Source organism: Clarias gariepinus, chromosome 20 (genome assembly GCF_024256425.1).
Source record: "Clarias gariepinus isolate MV-2021 ecotype Netherlands chromosome 20, CGAR_prim_01v2, whole genome shotgun sequence".
NCBI classification, from domain to species: Eukaryota; Metazoa; Chordata; class Actinopteri; order Siluriformes; family Clariidae; genus Clarias; species Clarias gariepinus.
In genome coordinates, this window is record NC_071119.1 from 20,504,802 (window position 1) to 20,521,589 (window position 16,788).

A 16,788-nucleotide genomic window follows, 5' to 3' on the forward strand; every position below is an offset into this window, starting at 1 on the left:
TTTTGTTAAAAAAAAAAAAAATTGACATTTTTTTCCTTTTCCTTTTTCACCCGGTGCCTGCCCTTGCTCTGAATTGTTTGCATTAGTCATAATTCAGGAGCCAGGGCCCATTAATCAGCTCTTTCACACACCTCCTGCAGCTTTCAGCATTGCAATCGGCGCTATTCATCATAAGCAGCCAAACGGATGTGCAGCTCTAAACCTGCACCTTTTATTCCACCTGCTTCTCTGATTTTTTGGTGGGAAATAATAGTCAACTAATTTGAAAACGTGGACTTGTTATTTGTTGTAATACATCAGGAATGCAAAAGTGTGGAAACCTTCCTGATGATGATGATGATGGTGATGATGAAGACTGACAGATGTGATGAAGGAAACTAAGAGAGTTTATAAACTAAAGGAAAAAAAAGAAAAGAAAAGAAGAATGATTTAAGGAAAGGACCTCTGTGTGATTTAAAGAATCTCGCTCAGCGACCGCGCGACACCTTTTCCTGATTGTGTCACAACGTTTCTCATCTTTCGTCTCTCCAGAAGGCCGCGACTCGTTAATTCTCTATGCGTTCTCTGATTATTAAAATGCTAATCGCTCGAACAATCAAGGCCGGCGTGTACCGAAAACACAATAGAAGCTTCCAGAAGCCAGAGCCGCTTGTTTACCTCCACATCACTCAAGGCCGCTCGCGGAGGTATTAATATGCTTAGCGAAAAAGACAATGGGTGCTGTGATTGCCCTCGAGCTTGTCTTCTATTAAATCTGTGTCCTACATACGAAGCAATTATTAAAGCGATATTCAAGCAGAAATGAATCAGGACACACGTCCCTACATCAAAATAAAATAATTAGCTTCCTAAAACTCATCATTTTGTTGCATATGCTATGAATTTGCTAGCTGTATGGTTTTGATTTCTTCCTGCAACATGTATACGTAGCTCCGACTCGCCCAGTAGCAAGGCTTATTGAGCCGTCCTCTCTTCTCCTCTCTTCTTTTCTTTTCTTACCTTTTCTTTTTTTTTTGTTGCTTAAGCTAATTTCATGGTCCGCGGCTCTTGGTAGGGATGCGAGTCGTAACTTGTGCTTCGCAGCGCAGTGGGAATTACGAGACACAGAAAAGAACTGGTCGTTTGGGACACGTTCCCCGTTTTAACGCGATGGTGATGACTACATGCATACACATTTTAAAACATGTATTAAGGAATTCGGGTTTACACAGATCAGCTTAAGAGTATCGTAAGCGCCAGCACTTGAAATGAGTTCCTGTTCGACAAGAAGTCAGCATTTACGTTCAGGATGTTGAAGATTGTAGTTTGTTCTAATATGATTTCTACTCATATAATGTAGGAGTCATCTTTTTGTTGTTGTTGTTTTATTGTTAACTTTTTGACCCAGAAATAGCATTTGGAGAGCATCTAGGTCATTTCCTTTTCTTTACATATAAGTATGAGTATATATAAGTAAAGAAAAGGTAATGACCTAGATGCTCTCCAAATGCTATTTCTGGGTTTATTTCTGCTATTTAATTATATGACTAAAAAAAATACCAGGGGTGGTCAAGTCAAACCGTTAAAACTGCTGTTATTCTTCAATATAATCCCCTGCTACACTAATGCACTTATCCCAGCAGTGCACTTCAATACGTCTGAGCCATGATTACACTTATTAAACGCTGGCCTTCCAGGAACTCCTTTAATTAATGGCCCAAACATGTGGAAACGGCTTAGAACAAGATAACAAAATCAAGTAACCGGCAATGCCTACATACTGTACTGTACTACTGACGATTGCTACTGAAAAATTGTTGGGGTTTTTCCCCCGATTTGATGTGTTTGTCAGAATAACCATTGGAAAAGCCGCAAAAACCAGTAGGTAATCCCTTAAAATGGCCTGAACATGAGGGGGTAAAAAGAGGTAATTTTTTCCTGCCCATTTCCAGTTTCTGCATTCTGACTAGCTAGAAAATCTCACTCAATCACTGTCTATGCCACTTTATCCAGTGTACAGGGTCACGGGCCTATCCCAGGAGGGCGGGATACACCCTGGACGGGGTGCCAATTTATCACAGGGAACACACACACATGGGCAATTTGGGAACGCTAACTAATTAAAACTGGATGACGTTGGATTGTGGGAGGAAAACCACCAAGCAAACATCCAAACCCCATGCACACAGACCCCGAGGCGGGAATTGAACCCTGACCATGGAGGTCTGAGACGCCAGTACTTACCACTAAGCAGAAAAGGACTAAAAGGCAGATTATTTAAAACAACATAGCCAAATCTTTGAAAAAAGAATAATTAACAATTAAATAAAGATGTTAGGTATATAAGATAAATAGATCTGCTGTATGGATGATATCCAAAGCCTAAGAGAGCTTTTCAGATTCTTCCAATGTTTAATGCGTATCGAAAATGACATGTTCATGTTGATTGTGCCATTTCTGCAGACTTGATACGAGACACTGGAAAGCATTTGAAAGCATCCCGAGCCCTGTCATTAGTCACGTATCGGTTGTCATCAGACAGACATTAACCGTGCAGATCTTCAATATCGGAGCGATCTTTTAAAAGCCCGCTGCAACCTTACACCCCGTTATGTTATGTACTTCTCCATGCACAGACATGTAATTGCAGCCCTCTCCCTTTTTTTTTCTTTAGAGACAGGAGTTCGGATCGGTTATTAATACCCCCAGCACGTCCCAATTTTACAGGCAAAAAGGGGCCAATTACTTCAAGAGCCGATCAGCTGTGGCGGCGCTTAACGCGTTCTTCTTGTTTCTCTCTTTCTTTTGTCACGCTCTTCATTTTTTTATGTCAGCGCAATCCTTTTTCTTTTTTCCTGAGAGATGAGAATCAAACCACCAGAAGGCGATATTAAAGAAAGCTACTGTACATACGCTTTGCAACTAAGCGAAGGTTCAGACCGTCACTAGCTTCCAGAACAGCTTTGGCACACGCCTCCTTTTGAAAGATATTCATTCCCTCAGTCTGTGTTTTGATGACGGTGATAAAGAGCGCTGTCAAAAAAATCTCCCGTAGGTGCTCGGCTGAGTGAGTGAGTGAGAAGGTTATTGCGTATGATTTACGGCATTTTGTTTCTTATTAAGACGCTGTGCGTTGTGGATGGGGCGGAGTCATTACTTTCGGTTATAGTTTGGCGTTGGTTCAGAGCTCTCTCATTGTCTATATTGCTTTATCCTGTATACAGGGTCGTGAGGAGTCTGGAGCCTATCCCAGATGACTTAGGGTACACACTAGGGGAACACCAATTAGCCAAATTTGCATGTCTTTTGACTGCTAGAGGAAACCGGAGTACTCAAAGAAAACCCACCAAGCACAGGGAGGACATGCAAACTCCATGCACACAGACCCCAAGGCGGGAATCGAACCCGGACCCTGGAGGTGCAAGGCGACAGTGCTAACCTCTAAGCGTTTTCCTCTTGGAAAGATAAATATGAATCAACATACCGGAAGGATGGCTGATGCGGTCGCTCCAATGAAAAAGAAAGTGTGTGTCCGTGTCTCAGACGAACAAGGCGTGTGATCGTGATTGTGACTAATGTTGACTTCATAATTGCACTCGTGGGTCTTTTACAAAATGCCCCAGGCCAACCTGTCTGTGTAAACAAGCATCCCACCAGCACCAAGCAATATCTCTTCTAAAAAAAAAAAGATGATGGATAAAAAGAAAAAGAACCCAAATCGAGTCTCGCAGCAGCAGCTGTCTGACGATGAATGCCAATCTGACCTCTATCCAGTTCGCAGCCGCTCCTAAGAGCACGCGCACAAAAGCCGCTTATTTCCGCATGGCCATTACCGGGCTACGCAGCTTAGTTATACATGACGTGGTATTAATTATTGTTGGTAAACAATGGCAGTTACGGAGATGATTGTGCGCAATCTGCTTCACCCGTTCGCGTCCGCTATTCTCACGAGCGATTAAGAGCCGCAACCAGGACAGATGTTCAAGATGAGTTCATTGGCATGTTTAATTAATTGCACTTGAGATAATTATTCAATCATTGCTTTGATTACTTTTAGCCGCTTCTCAGATTAGGCACTAAACGGCTGCTTGCTGTCAGCAGGATGGAAAATGGGATTCGGTATTTGCAGTCGGATATTAAAAACGATACACCAGCGTAGTGGGACTGCCGGTGACTGCTAATCAGGTTGAACGTCACTTGATTTTTTACTCTGCTATTTTTTTTTTTAGCAGGAAGACCTGCTGGTGGCTTTCTAGCTGGGAAATGTTTACATGTTTAACCACAGAGCTACAGGCTTAGCAACGGGAACGATGGACTTTTATAATTAATTAATCAACCAATAAACAAAGTAGAGGGTGCTTATACAAATATAAACTGCTTACTTATGTTTTCATTTTAGGCTGGGTCAGGGGTTAAGGGGTTGGACTACAGTTTAGAAAGTCCCAGGTTCAAATCCCACAACCACCAAGTTGTCCCTGTTGGGCCGTTGAGCAAGGCCTTTAACCCTCAAATGTATAATGACAAAAAATTGTAAATCGTCTGGATGAGGGCATCCTGGCGGAGCTTGGACTTGAAACTCCGATCAGTAATTATTGGCTATAACACACTAAGCTACTGTACCACCACCATGTATCATGCAAGTGGTGTTGCTGAATGATTGTGTGTACACTTACTGCAGACTTTTAGGCATGTTTTCAACAAGTTATTCAACAGTTCTCAACTGTCCTGGTTTGACTTGAACACCCCTATACAAACTAAATGATATATTGTATATGAAAAGCTATCCAGATTATAATAATATACTTAAATTTTGGGTGTTCAAGCCAAACTCATGAATGATGTTGTAAAACTGTTTGACATTTCCAGCACATTAACGAGATGAGACTCTTAGTAAGTCTGGAAATGATGATCCAGGCCAAGGTGGCTCAGAGCCCACTGCAGTTGTTTGCATGAACATTCACAAGTAAAAAAATTGACAGATAACTCGTCGCCAACTTGCGGAAGAGATGCATCTGTCTGTGCGAACTGTACACACAATCATTCACAAACATGGCTTGCACATTACAGGAACTCGGCTGGGAGATATTGCAACATCCCCCCTGTACAGTCTTGACCTCGCTCCCAGACATTGAAGAAGCAAACAAACAAAACAATATTTGTAAGTATTCACTCCTGAGGTCAATTCTGCGTGAAATGTCCATTTGTCTTCACTCCTTCAGAGCTTCAAGTGGACGTGTCGAAGAGAACAACTGAAACAGAAATTGAGAATGAAATCAGAAGCTTGGTCATGCCCTTGCTTGCTCTGTTTGCACTTGTAGCCTGAAGCTTTGTTGGATTTAAGCTCTAGCCAGACAAATTTCTACTTCGACAAATACAGCTTTATAATTGAAGGCATAATATATTGGGTTCTTTTTTTTACAGTTACTTACTGGTACGTTAGTTTCCTGAAACCTCTATAAAGTACTTAATATCATACAGTATATGACTTGTCAAACACATTTTGTAATATTTACTTACGCACTTTTGGTGCATCTGGCAACTTTTTCTTTTATTTAATCCAGAGAGATATTTTATCGAGCAGAGGGGATCTACTTAATAATGATGGCTGCATTTCTCCTTCTTTGTGATTTTTTTTCCAATTCTCTGGAAAGACCTAAAACAAGGTGGCTATAAGAATGTGTTCAGTATAAAGGAACATTTGAAGTTTATTCATCGATTGCGGTTCATGTGAAGGCTTACTTTCTGGTACATTTGATATCACTGTGTCCTGATTCCTGACGTTGCTCTTCTTTGATTTCTGTTTGTATTACTGTAAACAGATTATTAGAAATGCACAAGCAGGTTACAGTTCATGAGCAGACAATACAGATCACGCTTTTATTCCTTATCCACTACTTCATTTAAAATTAGTTAGCACGTAAAAGCAGCTTACCTTTTCTAATCTTTGTGATGCTGAAACGAGATAGCTGGGATAGCATGGTTTCCTCTTCTTCCTCTCCAGAAAGATGATTTTTGAAAATCTCCCACTTCCTGATCAGAAGGGTGGAAATGTCACTGTCAAACTCGTCATCCTCGAAAGCATACAGAGTGCAGAATAACCTTTCCACACTATCTTGTCCACACAAAGCAACAAAACCCTTCTGACAAAAATTCCTCCATCTGGATTGACTCAAACGCTCAGTGCACAAAGTTAGAATTCTGCTCGTGAGCTCGTGAGGTGACACGCCAGGAGGAAGCGTGTGTGGAGGACCGTTAGCCAGCTGTTTCGGCAGCAGTGAAATGGCCATGCTTGGGCTGTTCGAGACAGAATCTGTATCACTGCTGTCGCTTTCACTCTCGTCATCGAGACTGTCCGAGTCTGGTGAACAAAAACAGACACGACTCACACAAATTCAGATCCACCTCCACTGCCTTCAGGAAGGAATAAGCTACAGTAAGAATGCACATGTCTCCAGGATTAAAGGCCTTCATGAGGTCAAACGGAGTCCTGGTTTTTGACAGCAGCTCTTCATAGACCTTCACTATGACTAATCTGTGGAGCTGCTTGGGAATGTTCTTGGATTAAATCCGAAGCAATATTCTGCCAGTTGCTCCACTTGTAACATCAGTATTGCGTCAGGATTTGTCCTGGATGCCCAACTTGTCATTCTGGCTTCCACTTCATAAAAGATCAATGTTTTCATCTTCACTTCATTGTGCTTCCGACTGATACCATGTCACTTCTATTCTGCAGACAAATACCCAAGTATACTGTATTTAAGTTACCCCAGTGACCTGGTTGTGTGTGTAAGTGACCACCGGGATTTGACCAAGCAAATGGGTAAGAGCCTTCCAATGGATAAATACCGCAGTGATTATTATGATAGGTGATATATTATGAAGGTATTGTCCTGCATCAAGCAAAGAAAAGGAGATGAAACTAGTAAATTTTGGTTGGTTAGTGGTGTCCCATCACCTTCAAGGAAATAATGTGGTTTATCGGAAATCCCTCAAACGTTGAGGTGTTTTTTTAGTAACTTTAGGCTACGTTTAATATTGAAAGTCCAATGCAAAGAAACTTCAAGGGATTGGGACTAAACAGCTGCATTTGTAGAAAAGAAAACCACTTTGCATCAGGGTAAGAAGAGAAGCAGATAAAGTGATGCACCCATCATGCCAAGCCTGTGGGGACAGTGGTAATGCTTCTGTTGGTCAGGTCTAGGTTCAAATACGTTATGTAACCAAACAATGAGGTCAGCTGATGACCTGAATATACTAAATGACCAGGTTTTTCCATCAGTGGATTCGGATGTCCCGAACATATTCCAAGATGACAAGGCTCAAATTGTGAACAAGTGTTTCAGGGAGCATGAGATATCGTTTTCACACTTGGATTTGGCCACCGCAGAGTCCACACCTTAACCCCTTTGAGAATCTTTGGGATGTGCTGGAGAAGGCTTAACGAGGTGGTCCGACTCTCCCATCATCAACACGAGATATTTAAGAGAAATCAATGCGATTCTGGATGGAAATAAATGTTGTGACATTGCATAGCATATGCTGAGGCTAATATACAGTGTACAGTTGTACACTACTACTAAGCTCTGTGTGTGTGTTTTTTATTTTTTGTATGCTATAGAAGTTTGGATTTCAATCGTCATGAGAGACGGCTTCAATTAGCAGCTCTTCAGACGCCCAGGGACACCTCCATGTCTTGCCCGAGCATTAATCTCTCCTGTCTTCCTCTCAATCTTCCCTTTTATTCCTCTCAATCCATCCTGTCCTTCTCTCCATCTGTTTCTCTCCTTTCTCTCCTCTGTGCAATCGCTCAACCTTCTCCCTCGGTCCATCTGGTCCATCCCTTCATCCCTTTATCCTCGTCTTCTGTCCTTGAACATCCTCACAGGCGGACTTTTCTTTTGAAAAATAGTTAAAAAAAAACATAGTTTTTCTTCAAAGCTAAACTCTGATTATCTGGTTGTGTCGCCGGTCCCGTACACGACCCGTTCTAAGTGAACATTATTAATGATTAGCATAAACTCTATTACGGCTTTAATATGAGGTCGGATATTAAGGAAAGAAAAAATCTTCTCCCCGATGTTCAGCTCAGCTCAGCTAGGCCTGCTTTCTTTCGGTAAATAAGTGACATGTCTCATTAAAGTGAGAAATGGTTTGTACCTCTTCCGACTTTTTTGTGTGTTCTGAGCGCTGCTCTTTTTGACTGTGAGCTAATGCTAAAAGCACTAACGCTTGAAAGAGCTGAGGCAAGCAGGTATATCTGCCAGGGCTAGCACTCTCTCTTTCAAACTTGTACGCGCACACACACACACACACACACACACACACAGAATCCTTTGACTCAAGTTATAAAACCTAGTACAGATGCTAGCACTCAGCAGCGCACTAGCCGCTTCTCCCCAGGGGACAAAGAGCGAGCATTTGCGATTAACTAAATAGCTTCACATTATTATTCAGGACTCTATAATTATCTTCCAAAGTGACAGCACGCTCAGGCTTCATATTCATCTCACCAGTTATGAGTCGTGCTTATTAAACGGAATTATGGTTTATAATGGCTTGGTCAATAGGGGTGATTCAGCCCATACATCACTGTCAGCATCAGAGCTCCGGGTTGAAACTGCACCGTAGGATAAAAACGAGCCGCGTGGATTCAGGCCCGCGCGCCAACATCCGTAAAGTCAAAAAAGCACTCTGTCGTATTGGAAGTGAGCTCTCGTTATCGATCAGTGTAGCTGATTGTGTTTTCACACACCCCTTCTGGAACACTAAATCACACTGACGATGTTAATTTAACACTAGCCTTGGCTTTCTTCTCTTTATCTAAAGTGCCAGCAGTAAAACAGCGCTCGTTGTTTGGTTTAGAGAATCAAAAGTCCAGGAGGTGGAGCTAGACCTGATCCGAATACTCCTGTTAAAGAGAAGTTAAATATGCAGCTTTCACAAGTTGTACCGTTCATGGCTGTTAAGTGAGAAGCATTGTTCACATAAACACTTCATGTATTTAAGGCCTTGTTCACACGGGCGTTAAATTTTTGGATAAACGAACGTGCTCTGAACGTATGTTGTGTTTTTGTAGTGGCGCTTGATTGACTTCTACACCGGCGTTTGTTTGTCTCTGTCTAACGTCAGCCTGCAGCCCAAATTGTAGTTTGTGTGTTAACCTGTGGGGGCAGTGTGTCGGGAACTGGATATGAAAGCCTGCCGCTACCGGGTTCACTCTCTGACTGCACAACGTCGGATTAAAGGAAGTTTTTTTGTGGTTTATGAAGAAATGCGAAAATTTCCGCGTATGTTTTTCAACAATTTATTTTATTTTATTTTGCCTTTTCCGCATTTCCCTATGTATAGCATGGAGAATCATAGAATATATCCGGTTCTCCGAAGCGTAAAATAAACGTGAAGAAAACCCACTAAAAGAGGTTTTCTTGCGTTCGTTGGGTTTTGAACGCCAAGAAAAAGCTGCATGCAACGTTTCTTTAATGCCGTATAAACGCGCAGCCGGACAAACGCACATCACCAAAGTCCGTGTGAACACTCTCATTGACTCCCATGTGTAAAAAACACTCGCCGCTTGATCCGCGCTCACCGGACGCTACGAAGGCAAGAAAAACGCTCGATTTTAACGCCCGTGTGAACAAGGCCTTAATCTGGAGGATTTAATAAATTTAAAGGAGAGATTTTTAATAAAAAAAGAAAGAACAAAAATAAAATAAGTACATTTAATATAGTACTGTCTGTACTATACCATAGCAGTAGTATGTATCAACATATCTAATAAGGTACACTATGTACAAACATACTGTATTAGATACCTGCTGTACTTTGGTAGCCAACGTTGTACCCAATAAGTACCATGGTATTCGCCAAAGTATTGTGGTAAATACCTTCGTACCACCACGGTACCCACTGAAGTGCCACAGTACCTACCCTGGTACTCTATAAAGACCATGGTGATACTGTAGTATATTATGGTATGTACTATGGGATGACAGATGTGGGTTTTTTTAGGCCTGATGCCCATCTTTGGAAATCAGGACAGCTACAGTATGATGCAGTTATTGACAAAAAAAAAAATTGTAAATTAGTATTTTATTTTTTTCATTATAAGTTATTTATGCTATATTCCATGCACGTTACAATATACTACTATTCTGTCATTGCAAGTGAGTGATCCTAGTCGGACAGATAATGTTAACTAACGGCTCCCTCTTAGTTTCAAATGTTTACTGAAGAAAGCACTGTACAACTGTAATAAAAACAAGTTACCAATGGTTGTCCTTTTTAACCAACATAAATATGGTAATAAATTATATACCTTATGTAATTGCAACTGAAAAAATAAACTAACAATGTATTTATTTTCATAGTGGGTTTCTTGTAGTTATTGAATGTAAATATTTCATCATCATTGAAATCTTCCAGGATCTTTGGAAATTAGATAGATGGATGGATGGATGGATGGATGGAGGGATGGATTGATGGAAGAGGAAAGCCCTTAATAAGATGGATGGATGGATGGATGGATGGAAGAGGAAAGCCCTTAATGGCTACTGTAAAATCTGAAGATAATTGATCACTGATGCATTGGTGCCATTTGGTTAATGGTGCTCCAGGGACTTTGGTGAAATTAAATTAGAATATTTGAACCTAACCCCTGGTAGCCTCTGCCAGGAAGTTGAAAAAGACTTGCCCAAAAATGATATGATGAGCCGAACATACATCCAGTATTGGTTAAAGATTGCCAAATAAGTCAAGGGTTAACAGTGGCAAAAATTCAAGCAGGAAAAATAAACACAATGAAACACAACCATACCATGGTGAAAGCATAACCTAGAGCTCTTTGCTTCTGATTATGTTCTTTAAGGACATAGACACTCGTGTACTGTACATGTAACACATAAAGACTTCTTTTTACAAATTAACATTTGTTCAGGCCTTGTGTTGTGTTTGAGAGCCGTGGATCACTTTAATATACTGTAGTGGGTCTTAGTTTTAGGCAAATACAATCTCAGTCAAACCAGATAGGTTGGTCATAAGCAATGGTCTTGAGGGAAAGAGAAGCGATTGTTTCTGCACATCAATCTGGAAAAGCTTATAAATCCATCCATATCCAAACAATTTGCTCTACGGTGAGAAGGACAGCTGTCAATCTTCTCAAGAAGATGTTTTGTCAATGATGTCAGTGTCCCAGCTGCCAATTTCCAAGCACATTCACCCCAAGATCAGATCGTGCAATGCTCAGAGAAATAAAAAAATAAAAAAACAAGAGCTACATCTCAGACCCTACAGGTCTCACTGAGCATGTTAAATGTTAAAGTCAATGACAGCACAATTAGAAGAAGACTGAAAATTACAGTTTGCTTGATCCATCAAATGTTGCCAGGAGAAATGTCTTCTGTCTAAAAAGAAGTTAGTATGCAAACATCAGCCTTCCTTTCAAGTATACTAGGTACATAATAAATAAGCCATGATGACTTCTACAGTATGGTACCAGTAGGAAACCAGTAAAAAACCTATACATAGGGTTCTATTCAGATTCACTTATTTTTTCTAACTTAAAGATTCTCCATACCTTCTATACAGGAGTAGTGTTATGCCATGTGCACGTCTTAAGTATGCTCTCCTCCCTTCCTGCTTTCAGCAACTTCCCTGATTTATTCCCTCAACTTTTTCACGCTAGTCATTTTCCCCCCTAAGGCCCCAGCGTCAACGCAATTATCCTAATTAGCGCTAATTCAACATGGCTGGAGCCGTTTTCGGTGACGGAGCAGAATGAGAGTCCTAACGAGAACAATCAGAAAAGGAGGGTCCTCTGCCCATCGCCTCCTCCTCCTCCTCCTGCTTCTCCGGGTGCTCGGTAACCGTTCCCATGGAGACCAGTGACACATCACAGCTTGAAAAAACAGTCACTGAGATTAGGACAGGCTGCAATCTAAAAGAAGTGAATTGAAAGGTAAAAAAAAAGAGTTAAGAGAAACAATAGATGTGTGAAGAGCTAAAAAAAAAATGAGAAAAAACTTTTAAAAGAACAAACTTTTGCATGCGGAAATCCCGATCTGCTTGTGTAGCCGACACACACCATCTCTCCAAAAACTCAATTACTTTAAGCTGCTTAATCTTGATGTTCTGAGTTTTCAGACGTAGATCTTATTGGAGGGCAAAGGGATGACATGGAGTCTATACACTTTTAGCGTCAGAGCCGTTGTGCTTTGGGGGATTTGACGATGTAATTTCCAGCTGAGAGAAAAAAGAGAAAAGGGAGAGAGGGAAAGAAAGGGTGGGGGAGAGATGTTATCATTAATTCTAAATTTGCACATTTTTGTGGTTTGATGATTACAATGTTACGGCCCAGCCGAGTGTGTAATCTGCTGCACGCATTATCGGAGGCACTGACGGCTGTGCTGAAATTCTCCAGAAAAAGGTCAGATGCAGCATGTATTTAATGCTCTTGGTATTATTACACTGCCTGATCAAAAAAAAAAAGTAGCAGACTCTAAGGTTTCATTCCATCACCTTTTAGCTTTGATTACACCACAAAATATGGTGGCGTCTGGTTTCGGGCTCCCAGAGCCACAGTTTCACACTTTGAGTCTTGGACTCCATAGATTTGATAACCTGTTCATTTGGTACATTCAGGTCGTCAGCTGACTTAATTTTTTGCCGTACCTAGACTTGAGCAGCTGATCAAACCACAGATCATAAAACTGCCTCCAGAGGCTTGTACCGTGGCCACTATGCATGATCGCTTCATGCGCTTTCCTTCTTACCCTGACTCGTCTGTCCATCTGGAATAGGCTCAATCTGGACTCATTAGACCACATGACCTTGAACATGTGGTCTTGAATATTCTTCTATAAAGTTGACAGATCAGCACTATCCTTCCATAACGTGTTGAAGGGCTCTTAACCCACTTCCAGTTACACCAAATCTCCTTAGTTGCTGTCTTTGCTTGACACAGCTCAATAATTTGAAATGGTGGTGGCGGCGGCACAGTGGCTTAGCGGTTAGCAACGTCGCCTTGCACCTCCAGGGTCCGGGTTCGATTCCCGGCCAGGTTTGATACATAAAGTTTGCATGTTCTCCCTGTGCCTGGTGGGTTTCCTCCAGGTACTCCACCTTCCTCCCACAGTCCAAAGACATGCAGATCAGGCTAATTGGCATTTCCAAATCACCCATAGTGTGTGAATGAGCGTGTTGGTGTGTGTGTATACGTGTGCCCTACGATGGATTGGCACTTCGTCCAAAGTGTACCTTGCTACTTTATGTCCCGAAGTCTCCTCGGATACGTTCCAGGTTCCCCCAACAACCCTGTACACAGGATAAAGTGGTGAAATGGTGGCAGGTTTTTTTTGTTTCTTGCCCAGGCAGTATATTTTCACAATAGAGGATAATTTGAAACATTTGATCGAACCATGACTCATCTGAAACTAAAACTTCTGTACTGTTTTTGTGTTCACTGCTGGTGCAAAATCAAAGGCCTACATCAATCTAAACTGTGTACAGTGTCGTTCCAAGATTTTGCTAAATGATGGACTCTCATTGTTTCTATTTTTTTAAAACTTTTATCCCCCATTGAGAGCTTCAGCATTTGCGCGCACAGATGATTTCTTTTTTTTTTTTCTTTTTTTGGCTTGTTTTCCTCTTTTTGCCCCCTGCCCTTTCTCTTTTTCCTTTCTGCTGTCTTATACATGTTGACAGAAAACAAATTATTTTTTTCTTTCTTCTTTTTTTCTTCCTGTCATCTTTCCTTCCTTAGACATGCACTCACACGCATGCATTTTTCTCAGCTCAGCCTTCGCGGATTTGTAGCTGTGTTGTCAACGATCTGAATACTGACCATCTCACCTGCAGAGACAGACTCAGATACGACCACACATCTGGCGGGTATCCCGCTATGCCTTCTTTCGCTTCGGGCTGCATTTAGATCGAGCGAATGAGACACCTCCGACCGTTTTTCTTTTCTTCACACGGGTCAAAATAGCGCTGTAGGGCTGCAAGCCTAATGAGCACTTTGAAGGGGGAAAAAAAGATTTGCTGATGTGTTGTAGCCCAAGGTGTCTCAGACTGTCTCCTTTGCATACTTTTAGTGCAAGTTGCATGTTCACGCTGCGGAGCGTGAGAGTAATATTAAAGCAGGGATGATGATGTAGTGCCCAGCCTAATCCGAGACTGCACTTTTTTTTTTAATTGGTGCACCATTGTAGGAAAAACCCAGTAAACCTTTTCATGTGTAAGGTGAGAAGACGTTTATAGAAAAAAGTCTTTTTTTTCACAAACTAAAGATATCTACATTACTGCATGAATTAGTTTTACTTCTAAATGTTGAGTGATGAAGGGCTTTAAAATGCAACACTTTTATAGCGTTTTATTGCACAGATATTGAAACTACAATTTGCTTAATGTATTGTTCATAATTCACAAATTACACAGTACTGTGCAAAAGTCTTGAGTCCCGCCTTGGGTCTGTGTGCATGGAGTTTGCATGTTCTCCCTATGCTTCCATAGTCCTAGGACATGCAGATTACCCAAATTGCCCCGCAATAAATTGGGACCCTGTCCTGTCCAAGATGTACTCATCTCATGCCCCCTCGGCCCCCTCTGACCTTGTATACAGGGGATGCTACGGCCCCGCATATACTAAAATTGGAACGATACAGAGAAGATTAGCATGGCCCCTGCGCAAGGATGACACGCAAAATTGTGAAGCGTTACCATATTTTTGGGCCAGGGGTAGCTCAGTGGATAAGGCATTGGACTACGGTTCGGAAGATCCCAGGTTCAAACCCCACAACCACCAAGTTGCCACTGTTGGGCCCTTGAGCAAGACCCTTAACCCTCAATTGCTCCGATGTATAATGAGATAAAAAATGTAAGTCGCTCTGGATAAGATCGTCTGCCAAATGCCTAAATGTATACAGAATAAAGTGGTATAAAAGATGAAGTAATAAATGAATGATTGTTTGTTAATCCATACAATGACCTATGAATCATTCAAGCATTTAAAAAATCTAATGTAAGTCACAAACCAGTAAGAAACAGGTGCAGGTGATAATAATTTAATCTACATTATTTAATTTAATGCAACTTAATATAAATACATGGTGGGAGAATTTTTCAGCACTTGGGTACTTCCTCTCACACTTAAAGATCCCATATTTCTTTAACCTTTCACAATTCTCAGAGCTCAAGCAAACTGTGTTATTGCTCCGGCTGAAATATCCTTCACATAATGCATTTCTTCATACCTTAAACTCCCTTTATTTCCCCCCTTCCTACAAATATACTGTTTCTGTGTCTATGTAAAGGAGCTACTGCTGAGCCACGCCCCTCAGAGAAAAGCTGAGCTGAGCAACAAGCCAGGGAGGGGCTCTTCTTATATGAGGTCACAAGAGGCGGGAAATCTAATTGGCTTGTTTAAGTCTCGGTCAAAAGGGGGCAAAAAAAAAGTTTTTTTTAAATAACGAAAACATTAATTTTGCATAATAGGTTCACTTTAGGTTTCAGGTAAATTTGAGGGTAATGTTAAAAGAAATCTAAAATTAAAGCCAAAACAGATCTATTGATCTAATCTGGCCCCCATTTACCGACATCTAATTTATAAGGGTTTGATGCAATGTTTTTTTTTTTTTTTTTGGTTGAAAAATGGTTATCTGTTCACATGGGGGCTGTTATGGCTCATTAAGTAGATGTGAGATACTAAAAGGTAATCGGAAATTTCTGATCTGGTGGGAAAAAAAGGTGGTGTTTTTCTCATTCCAACCTGGACCTAATTTTAAAAGCTGGAACCAGTAACTATCCAGGAATATAGAGCATAATGTGACTTTATCCTACAACTAACCTTTTCCCTTTTTTTCTATTTCCCTTTTTTTCCCTCCTTTCATTATTTTAAATCTACATTTCTCTTTTTTAAATTAACAATCTGTTTCGCTAATCCTTAATCTGTTTCAGGTCTCAGGGCAGAAAATGTTCCATTGACCTTCACGACTGCAACCTCAAGGTAAAAACCGAGATCTTTATCCTCACTGTAGTTCATTTTTCTGCTTTACGATGGCTTTGGCTCAAACACGTCGTGTTTGTGTGGATTATTTGTACGGTCGTGTCCTGGTTGAAATGTCAGGAGTTTTTTTTTTATGTATTTATTTGTTTTTCCCCTCTAGAGCTAATAGTATTTAGATCTGATTTGTGTTGTACATGTTTTGGCTTTGCTTTTCTGGGGATTAGCTCGGGGTTTGCGTCAGATCACTACGGTAATTTGTTTAAACCAGAGACGTCTGTAAAAAGTACATAAAACCTGTCATGGTTTGCTTAGTTGGCACGGAATTCATTTCGGACACTGGTACACACACACACACACACACAATATATATATTTTATTAGTAGTATTATTATGATTATTATTGTTGTCGTTGTTGTCTTTTTATTATTGTTTTTTTTATAAACCTGGCACTGGCCCGTTATAGCATTTTCTGTTTTAGCATTTTGAAATATTTTACTGTACTCATTGGGATGTGTATGTGACCCGTCATATTAAGTAAGGTATTAAAGTGCACAGGTTTGTTTTGCACTATAATGGTATTGGTATGTCCCCTATAAATCCATGTGCCCAACTGTTCCCATTGTTTTTTTGGTTTGCCTGGGTGGCGATGGCGCAGGGTGCTTGGGCCCGCTCATCGTTGCTTGCAACTATATATATGTATTTTTTTGTTTTGTTTTTTTTGGGGGGGGGGGTTATAAACCTGGCAAAGGATTGTTTTTAGAATTTCAAAATATTATGTGATTCGTCATATGGAGTAAGGTATTAAGGCGAAC

General features: G+C 40.9%; 1 protein-coding gene and 1 non-coding gene across 11 annotated transcripts in view; both read left to right on the forward strand.

Moving 5' to 3' along the window:
• Positions 1-16,788, forward strand: part of LOC128508646 (receptor-type tyrosine-protein phosphatase delta) — a 387,353-nt gene that overhangs the window by 145,818 nt on the left and 224,747 nt on the right. For all 10 annotated transcript variants that reach the window (XM_053480054.1, XM_053480055.1, XM_053480056.1 and 7 more), the window contains exon 7: positions 15,928-15,976. The gene's annotated coding sequence lies outside the window, so the exon portion shown is untranslated. The remainder of the gene's footprint in view (positions 1-15,927; positions 15,977-16,788) is intronic.
• LOC128508892 (U6 spliceosomal RNA) lies at positions 14,593-14,699 on the forward strand. The gene has a single exon (XR_008355966.1). It is a non-coding gene; the product is annotated as a U6 spliceosomal RNA (small nuclear RNA).